The sequence below is a fragment of the Macaca nemestrina genome, chromosome 11 (genome assembly GCF_043159975.1).
Source record: "Macaca nemestrina isolate mMacNem1 chromosome 11, mMacNem.hap1, whole genome shotgun sequence".
Classification (NCBI taxonomy): domain Eukaryota; kingdom Metazoa; phylum Chordata; class Mammalia; order Primates; family Cercopithecidae; genus Macaca; species Macaca nemestrina.
Window position 1 is genome coordinate 56,720,995 of NC_092135.1, and position 10,775 is coordinate 56,731,769.

General features: G+C 41.7%; 1 non-coding gene across 1 annotated transcript; it reads right to left on the reverse strand.

Moving 5' to 3' along the window:
* Window positions 1-310: 310 nt before the first annotated feature.
* Window positions 311-502, reverse strand: LOC112428780 (U2 spliceosomal RNA). Its single transcript, XR_003020825.1, has one exon. It is a non-coding gene; the product is annotated as a U2 spliceosomal RNA (small nuclear RNA).
* Between the last annotated feature and the right edge of the window lie 10,273 nt (window positions 503-10,775).

Genomic DNA, 10,775 nt, shown 5'->3' on the forward strand with positions numbered 1-10,775 from the left:
GCTGCCCATGTTGTTGCTCCCTGGGGACACATGTCCTAGCACACAGTCCCTTGACATGGGATTTCTAGCTCAGCCTGTTCTCCTGCTCAGCCCAGTCTGCCCCTCGCTCAAGTGATCTTCTTGTCCAACACTCTCTTGGATGTGGTACTGGCAAGATAGCTCAAGCCCACTGCTTTGTCGACTTCACTTATGGGAGACTATTTTTGCAGCACAAATGGTGGAAATGCAGTCTGGAACCTCGTTAACAGTGAATTAGAGTACTTTGTAGAACACTAGGGGAACAAAAGAAAACAATCTATCATTAACTCAAAAGGAATGCATTACTCCTGAAAGCATTGCAATTACATGCTGAGGCATGGAGAGGATAGAGCAAGCTCCCAAACCATTTCCGAATTCCAAATATTAATTTAATTCCCTGAACATAGATAGAGATCACATTCGATGCTTTAACTGATAGGAACAGATATTACATTTGTTTTTAGCCAATAGGCGGAGAATGCGTCTACTTACGCCACACCTCTCCTATTTCTCAGTTGAGGTGGAGGCTGACACCACAGATCCCTATAGCTCTCCAGTGCTCTGAAACCTTCCCTGATATTGCTCTGACCTGACGTAATGCTCCCAAGGAAACATCTTTCACCCTGAAAATAATCAGTCTCAGTATCTTATTCCTGAGGGCTGACCCAAACATCTCTTTTGTGTACTCACACTCATAAAGCTAAGTGGTCACCTCCATCCTCCCAGCTCCCATATTTTCTGAACCCCTTTGGGAGTCAAGGGACAGTTCTGGGAATCATGTCAACAAACTCTTTCTTTTAAACATTTTATTATGGACTGCACGCGGTGGCTCATGCCTGTAATCCCAGCACTTTGGGAGGCCAAAGTGGGTGGATCATTTGAGGTTAGGAGTTCAAGACCAGCCTGGTCAACATGGCAAACCCCCATCTCTACTAAAAATACAAAAATTAGTCGGGCATGTTGGCAGACGCCTGTAATCCCAACTACTCAGGAGGCTGAGGCAGGAGAATCGCTTGAACCCGGGAGGCAGAGGTTGCAGTGAGCTAAGATCGCGCCACTGCACTCAACCTAGGCGACAGAGCAAGAGTCTGCCTCAAAAAAAAAAAAAAAAAAAAACCACAAAGTTTGTATTATGGAAATTTCTGAACATCCACAAAAGTAGGGAGAATAGTATGATAAACTGACATGTATCTACCACACAGCCCAACAGGTGTCAACTCATGGCCAACCTTGCTTCAAATATTCCCTCACCTACTCTCCCTTTCCTCTGAAACATGTATCCAAAATATAGGAATTCTTTTTGTTCTTCTATTTTTTAAATAGAGATGGGGGTCTCACTATATTGTCCAGGGTGTACTCAAACTCCTGGACTCAAACAATCCTCTTGCCTCGGCCTCCCAAAGTACTGGGATTATAGGCATGAGTGGCCTCTTTTTGTTCTTTTAAACCTAACTGCAGTACCATCCACACACCTAAAAAATTAATAGCGATTTCTTAATTATCATCAAAAATATCTAGTACATACTCAAATTTCTTCCATTGTCCCATAAGTCAATATCCTAACAAGGTTCAAATATTGTATTTGAAACATTACTTATATGAGTCAGAGTACATTATGTTATGCTGTTATGTTTAGCAGACAACTTCAAAATCAGAGTGGCTTACAACAACCCGGATTTATTTCCTGCTCACGTGAATTTCCATTGTGAGTCAGCCCTGCATCCTCTTCACTCCTGGCTACAGGCTAAAGAAACAGTCTGTGTTTGGGATATGCCCAGTTCCTGACAGACGGAAATGAGGAATGGCTGAAACACACAATGTCTTTTAAAGTTTCTGCTCAGAAGTAGCAACCAACCATCACATCTGCTCACATTTCACTGGTCAAAGCAAACCACATGGCCAAAGCTGGTGTCAGCAGAGAGACAGGAAGTATAATTTTCCCTATAGGAGACAGCATCTGTTACTGGGAAGAATACAACCTATTCTTATGTCTCTTTTAATTTACAGGTTCCCCTCTTCATCTTGTTTTTTCAATTTATTGGTTGAAGAAAATGAGTAATTTGTGCTTTAGAATTTCCTATATTCCCTGCAGTGTGTTTAACATGTCTCCGTGTCACTTCTAGTTCTTCTAAACTTGTGATTAAACCTAGAGGCATAATCGGACTCAGAAAAAAATTAAGGCCTAAACTGAAGTACTAGATCTTTATATTGCTGTGTGAAGTCATTCAAAAATCCAAATTTGGGGCCAATTTTTGACCTTCCTAGATGGTCATGTGAGTTGTATCAGTTATATCTTGCTGTGTAATAAATTATCCCCAAACTTAGTGGCTCAAACGAAGAATAATCATATATTATCTCATGGTTTCTGTGAATCAGGAATTCAGACAGGGCAGAAGGGCATGGCTTGTTTCTGCTTTATGATTTCTGGGATCTTAGCTGGAAAACTTAAGGTCTGGGGGACTGAAATCATCTGGAGACTTGATTGAGACTGAAGGCTCTGTGTTCAAGGGGTTCATTCACTTCATTCACAAGTTGGTGTTGGTAAATTGGTTCTCTTCCATATGGGCCTACTCCTCATGCTGATTGAGCATCCTCACATGGTGGCTGACTCCCTGCAGAGTGATTGATCCAAAAGACCAATGTTGAAGCAGCAATGTCTTTTATGACCTAGTTTTGGGAACTTATCCATTGACACTTCTATTGTTTGCAAAACCAGCCCTTACCTAATATGTGGGAATAGTCTGCCCAAAGGCATGAATACCAAGAAAGGAGGTGCACTGGGGACCATCTTGGTGGCTGACTACTATATACATTAAGTGGTTTTTGATGTTAAAAAACAAGAAAGAGCCGGGTGCAGTGGCTCACGCCTGTAATCCCAACACTTTGGGAGGCCGAGGTGGGTGGATCACTAGATCAGGAGTCCGAGACTAGCCTGACCAACATGAAATCCCGTCTCTACTAAAAATACAAAAATTATCCAGGCGTGGTGGTGCATGCCTGTAATCCCAGCTACTTAGGAGGCTGAGGCAGGAGAATAGCTTGAACCCAGGAGGCAGAGGTTGCAGTGAGCTGAGATGGCGCCACTGCACTCTAGCCTGGGCAACAAGAGTGAGACTCCGTCTCAAAAAACAAAAAGAAGGGACAGTCTACATCGTGTTCTGTGCAACAGTGATTTACAGCATTTGAGATGTCATGATCCAATAGAATTTCAAAGGAAAAGCTTAGAAGTTCCTAAATGGAACTAGTAGATCTTTATTTTGGCATGTAAAAAGAGCAATCTGTTAACTCAACCATCATTATTTTTTGTTTTTTATAAAAGTCTTTTTCATACAGAAGGATATTATCTCAAAATGAGGAATCATTTTTTGGATGTGGAACAGGGAGAACTCTTCTAAACTGCTGGTGAGGATGTACATGGAGAACCCACTTGGAAAGTATTCTATAGTCAAGTTGAGAATTTACGTACTCTATCACCCAACATTTCTTTTTTTTTCTTTTGAGATGAGTCTTCTATGTTGCCCAGGCTGCTCTCAAACTCCTGGCTCAGGCAAGCTTCCTGAAGAGCTGGGAATACAGGCATATGTCATTGTGCCCAGCTTTATCACCCAATATTTCTACTCTAGCCATATATTTACCCTAAAGAAATGTGTATACACTCATACCAGGAGTCATGTACAAGAATGTTCATAGCAGCATGCTAATAATAGCCCCAGACTGGAAACAAACCAAATGTCCATCAACAGAGGCATAGACAGGTAAACCGATGTGGAGTCATCCCTCAGTATCCATGGGAGATTGGTTTCAGGCCCTCGCAGATACCAAAATCTGCAGATGCTCAAGTCTCTTCTATAAACTGGTGTAGTGTTTGCATATAACCTACACACATCCTCGTGTAAAATTTAAAGTCTCTCTACATTACTTAATACCTAATACAATGTAAATGCTATGCTATACCATATTGTTTTTAAATTTGTATTGTTATTGTCATATTGGGTTTTTAAATACATTTTTGATCCATGGTTGGCTGTATTAGTGGATGCAGAACCAGAAGATATGGAGGGCCAACTGTATATTCACATGATATGCTTCCATTTTTATAAAGTCTCCAAACAAGCAATACAGGCATACCTCATTTTACCACATTTCACTTTATTGGAATTCACAGATACTGTGTTTTTTACAAATTGAAGATTCGCAGCAACCCTGGCATCATTGTTCCAAGAGCATGTGCTCACTCATGCCTCTGTGTTACGTTCTGGTAATTCTCACAATATTTCACACTTTTTCATTATTATTATATCTGTTTTAGTGATCTGTGATCAGCGATCTTTGATGTTACCATGTAATTGTTTTGGTGCACCACCAACCACATCCATAGAGGATGATTAACTCAATCCAGAAAATGTTGTGTGTGTTCTGACTTCTTCAACAACCAGTCTCCCATCTTTCTCCCTCTTCTTGGGCCTCCCCATTCCCTGACACACAAAAATATTGAAATTAGGCCAATTAATAACTCTACAATGACCTCTAAGTATTCATGTGAAAGAAAGAGTCACATGTCTCTCATCTTAAATTAAAAGCTAGAGATGGTTAAACTTCATGTGGAAGGCATGTCAAAAGCCAAGATAGAATCCCAGCACTTTGGGAGGCCGAGGCAGGTGGATCACAAGGTTAAGAGATCGAGACCATCCTGGCCTACGTGGTGAAACCCCATCTCTACTAAAAATACAAAAATTAGCTGGGCGTGGTGGCGCACACCTGTAGTCCCAGCTACTTTGGAGACTGAGGCAGGAGAATCGCTTGAACCTGGGAGGCGGAGGTTGCAGTGAGCCAAGATTGTGCCACTGCACTCTAACCTGGTGAAAGAGTGAGACTCCATCTCAAGAAAAAAAAAAAAAAAAAGGCCAAGATAGGCCAAAAGCTAGACCTCTTGTGCCAAACAGTTAGCCAAGTTACATATAGAAAGGAAAAATTCTTGAAGGAAATGAAAAGTGCTACTTCATTGAGCACATGGATGATAAGAAAGCAAAACAAACATTGCTGAGATGGAGCAAGTTTGAGAGATTTGGACAGATCAAACCAGTCACAATATTCTCTTGAGCCAAAGCCTAATCCAGAGCAAGGCCCCTAACTCCAATTTTATGAAGGCTGAGAATGGTGAAAAAGCTGCAGAAGAAAAAATTGAAGCTAGCAGGAATTGGCTCATGAGGTTTAAAGAAAGCCATCTCCATAATATAAAAATGCAAGGTAAAACAGCAAGTGCTGATATAGAAGCTGCAGCAAGTTATCCAGAAGATCTAGCAAGATCATCGATGAGGGTGCCTACACTAAATAACACATTCTCAGTGTAGATGAAACAGGCTTATATTGGAAGAAGGTGCCATCTAGATCTTTCATAGCTAGAGAAAAGAAGTCAGTACTTGGGTTCAAAGCTTCAAAGGACATACTGACCCCTTTTGGGGAGCCAATGCAGCTGGTGACTTTGTGTCAAACCAAATGCTAATTTACCATTTTGAAAATCCTAGGGCCCTTAAGAATTATGCTTCACATACTCTGCCTGTGCTCTATAAATGGAACTACAAAGCCTTGATGACAGCACATCTATTTATAGCATGGTTACTTTTTTTTTTTTTTTTCTTTTGAGACACAGTTTTGCTCTTGTCACCCAGGCTGGAATGCAATGGCACAATCTCGGCTCACTGCAACCTCTGCCTCCCAGGTTCAAGTGATTCTCCTGCCTCAGCCTCCCAAGTAGCTGGAATTACAGGCATGTGTCACCATGCCCAGCTAATTTTGCTATTTTAATAGAGACGGGGTTTCACCATATCAGCCAGGCTGGTCTCAAACTCCTGACCTCAGGTTATCCACCCGCCTTGGCCTCCCAAAATGCTGGGATTACAGGTGTGAGTCACTGCACCCGGTGGGGTGTCACAAATGTTTTAAGCCTTCTGTTGAGACCTACTGCTTTAAAGAAAGGATTTCTTTCAAAATATTACTGCTTATTAACGATTCACCTTTTCACCCAAGAGCTCTAAGGGAGATGTACAGGGAGATTAATATTGTTTACATGTGCACTAACACAACATCCATTCTGTATTCTATGGATCAAGGAGTCACTTTGCCTTTCATGTTTTATCATTTAGGAAATATATTTTGTGAGGCTATAGCTGCCATAGACAGTGATTCCTCTGATGTATCTGGGGGAAAAAACTGGAAACCTTCTGGAAACAAGTCCCCATTAAGTATAATAATAAAAAATAAATAAAATAAAAAATAAAAACAAAACAAAAAGAACATTTGTGATTCATGGGAGGAGGTCAAAACATCACCATTGACAGGAATTTGGAAGAAGTTGATTCCAACCCTCATGGATCACTTTAAGGGGTTCAAGATTCACCATAACTGCAGATGTGATGCAAATAGCAAGAACTAGAATTAGAAGTAGAGCCTGAAGATGTGACTGAATTGCTGCAATCTCATGATAAAACATGAAAAGATTAAGAGTTGCTTCTTAAAATGGTTTCCTGAGAGAGAATCTACTCTTGGTGAAGAGGCTATGAACACTGTTGAAATGACAGCAAAGAATCTAGAATATTATATAAACTCAGTGAAGCAGCAGCCTGGTATGAGCAGATTGACCCCAATTTTGAAAGGTCTACTGTGGGAAAAATGCTATCAAACAGCATCACATGCTATAGAGAAATCTGTCATGAAGGAAAGAATCCATCAGTGCAACAAACATCATTGTTGTCTTTTTTTCCTTGAGACAGAGTCTCACTATGCTGCCCAGGCTAGTCTTGAACTCCTGGACTCAAGCAGTCCTCGGGCTTGGCTTCCCAAAGTGCTGGGATTACAGATGTGAGACACTGTGCCAAGCCCATTGTTGTCTTATTTTTTTTTAATTTCCACAGCCCAGCCTGGGCAACATAGTGAAACCCCCTCTCTACAAAAAGTACAAAAAATTAGCCAGGCATGGTGCCATGTGCCTGTAGTTCCAGCTACCGGAAGGCTGAGGTGGGAGGATCACTTGAGCCCAGGAGGTCAAGGCCACAGTGAGCTGAGATCACACCACTACACTCCACTGGTGTGCAGTAAGACCCTGTCTCAAAAAAAAAATTTTTTTTCACAGTCACTTCAATCTTCAGCAACCACCACTTTGATCAGTCAGCAGGCATCAACCCTCCAACAGCAAAAGGATTACAAGTCACTAAAGTCTCATGATGGTTTATGGTTTTCAGCAATAAAGTATTTTTGAATTATGGTATTTTTAAATTATGATATGGTATTGATTCTTTTAGACATAATGCTATTGCACACTTAAACCACAATATAGTGTAAACATAACTTTTATGTGCATTGCAAAACCAAAAAATTTGTGTGACTTCCTTTATTGTAGTAATCTGGAACCAAATCTGTAATATCTCCAAGGATGACTGCACTAAAGTCTACCGTTTTGAGATGCTATTTTTTTTTTTTTTTTTTTTTTTTTTTTTTTTTTTTTTTTTTTTTTTAGAGATAGGATCTTGCTATGTTACCCAGGCTGTATTTAAATTCCTGGGACCAACCAATCCTTCTACCTCAGACTCCCAGTAGCTGGGACTGCAGGTATACACCACCGCACCTGGCTAATAGCTCATTTTGGTACTGGACACCTAGCAGCATCTTGTTACACTACTGTTGATGGAGCACCTATTATATTCAAGGAACTTTACTACTTGTTTCACATACATTATGCAGTGTTTTATAATTTTGTTTTTTTTTTTTTTTTTTTGAGACAGAGTCTCACCCTCTCACCCAGGCTGGAGTGCAGTGGCACCATCTCAGCTCACTGCAACCTCCGCCTCCTGCATGCAATCTATTCTCCTGCGTCAGCCTCCTGAGTAGCTGGGATTACAGGTACACACCACCATGCCTAGTTCATTTTTGTATTTTTAGTGGAGATGGGGTTTCATTATATTGGCCAGGTTGGTCTCGAACTCCTGACCTCAGGTGATCTGCCCGCCTTGGCCTCCAAAAGTGCTGGGATTACAGGTTTGAGCCACCATGCCCGGACAATGTTTTATAGTTTATAATATTTTATTTCATTCTCACAACAGGCTGGGCATGGTAGCTCATGCCTGTAATCCCAACATTTTGGGAGGCCAAGGTGAGAGGATCACTTGAGCCCAGAAGTTCAACACTAGGCTGGGCAACATAGCAAGACCTCATCACTGCAAAAAAGAAAAAAAAAATTAGCCAGCCATGATGGCACACACCTGGGAGCATTGCTTGAACCCAGGAGTTTAAGGCAGCAGTGAGCTACAATCGTGCTACTGCATTCCAGCCTGGGCAACAGAATGAGACCCTCTCTCTTAAACCCCCCCACACACACACAAATACATAAATAAAATAATAAAAACAAAAAAGAGTCATGTTCATAACAATCCAATGAAATAGATGAGAGACCTTTAGTTATTTCCACTTTTCAAAGAGGCCATTGAGGTTCCTAAGGTTGTGTCCTGCCTAAGGTGATTGCTAAGGGCTGGCCACACCTTGCCATGCCTACAGCCACTTGGCAGTTAGGTAGGTAGCCCTGAATGGTCCTCGGAAAGGGTTTGCTTTGATGGTATCTCCTGGTCCCTTCCCTATTGCACAGCTGATTTTGCCAGAGGTGGTAACTGACTCAAGGGCAGCCAAGCTACAAGGCCGAGGTATATGAGGTTACCTAGAGCAAAAGCTCTGCCCAAACAGGAATGATGGTGATTAGGTACATAATTAGATTATCTACAAAACATTTTGTGGGAAATACAGGGAGGATGTTTTCATTAGTAGGAAAAGCTGAAAGCTACCAGAGATGAGACAATCATTGTCTTTGTCTGTCTTGTCTTGCTATAACATAATACCACATACTGTGTCATTAACAAAGAATAGAAATTTAGACCAGGCACAGCGCCTCATGCCTGTAATCCCAGCACTTTGGGAGGCCGAGGTGGGTGGCTCATTTGAGGCCATGAGTTTGAGACCAGTCTGGCCAACATGGCAAAACCCTATCTCTACAAAAAATACAAAAATTAGCTGGGTGTGATGGCACACATCTGTAATTCCAGCTGGGCTGAGGCATGAGGATTGTTTGAACCCAGGAGACAGAGGTTGCAGTGAGCTGAGACTGTGCCACTGCACTCCAGCCTGGGAGACAGAGTGACAACACCCTGTCTCAAAAAAGAAAAAAAGAATAGAAATGTGTTTCTTATAATTCTGGAGGCTGGGAAGTTCAAGGTTGAGGACTGCATCTAGTGAGGTCCTTCTTGCTGTGTCATCCAGAGAGCTTGAGAAAGCCAGAAAGGAAGGAAGCCAAATTTATCTTTTATTGGTAACCTACTCCCAAGATAACTAACCCACTCCTGCAATAACAACATTAATCCATTCATGAGGGCTCTGCCTCTTATTACCTCTTATTACCTCTAATTACCTCTTAAAGGTTCTACCTCTCAACACCATTGCATTGGGATTTAAGTTTCCAACACATGAACAGATTAAGAATTGCTTCTTAAAGTGGTTTCTTGAGATAGAATGTACTGCTATGACTTGAATGTGTCCCCCACATTCAAGTGCCCATATACTATAAGGCAACAAGAATCATCCATAAACAGGGAGTATGAGTAAGAGTAAGGTAACTATAAATACAAAACATATGTACTGTGTACAAATAGAAGGCAAGCTTTTAAAATGGCATTGGCGGGAGCACTGAAGCAGAGATTTCAGGAGACAAGTTCTCATAATGGTGGGGGAACAGCACTCCTGCTGCTGAGTGGGCTTAGACCAGCCGCCTCTGATTTTTTTTAAAAAGTTTCATCCCATGGCCAGACTACAAGGACAGTGATCAAGAAAGACAGAGCCAGCAGGTACAGTGGCTTATGCCCGTAATCCCAGCACTTTGGGAGGCCAAGGTGGGATGATCACTTGAGCTCAGGAGTTCAAGACCACCCTGGGCAACATAGTGAAACCTTATCTTTACAAAAAAATGAAAATAAAAAAAATGAGGTGGGAGGATCACTTGCGCCCAGGAGGTGGAGGCTGCAATGAGCTGTGATCATGCCAGTGCACACTGCGCTCTCACCTGGGCGACAGAAAAAGACCGTGCCTCAAAAAAAAAACAAAAACAAAAACAAAAAATAAGGAAGACTGAACCTAGAGGCAATGACTATTATATTTTATCTGATTATAAGAGTAAAGCCTTTTTTCCCAAAGTACTGATAGAAAAGTAGCAGAGAGACGGCTGGGCGTGGTGGCTCATGCCCATAATCCCAGCACTTTGGGAGGCTGAGGCAGGCGGACCTGAGGTTAGGAGTTCGAGACCAGCCTGGTCACATGGCAAAACCCCGTCTCTACTTAAAATACAAAAAAGTTAACTGGGCGTGATGGCGGGCACCTGTAATCCCAGCTACTCAGGAGGCTGAGGCAGGAGAATCGCTTGAAACTCGGAGGCAGAAGTTGCAGTGAGCCAAGATTGTGCACTGCACTCCAGCCTGGGCAAGAAGAGTGAAACTCCATCTCACAAAAGAAAAGAAAAGAAAAGAAGTAGAGAGAAAATAAGAAAGTTAGAGAATCAATCCAGAAGACTATCATCTGATCAACAGGATAGAGAAATTTTTTTAAAAAAAAGGAATAGGAAAAAATGGAGTGGAGGAAATTATCAAAGAAATAATAGAAGAAAAATTTCTACTACCAGTTGATGTAAATCTTCAGAAGATAGGTCCCACTGGGTGCTCAGTGCAACA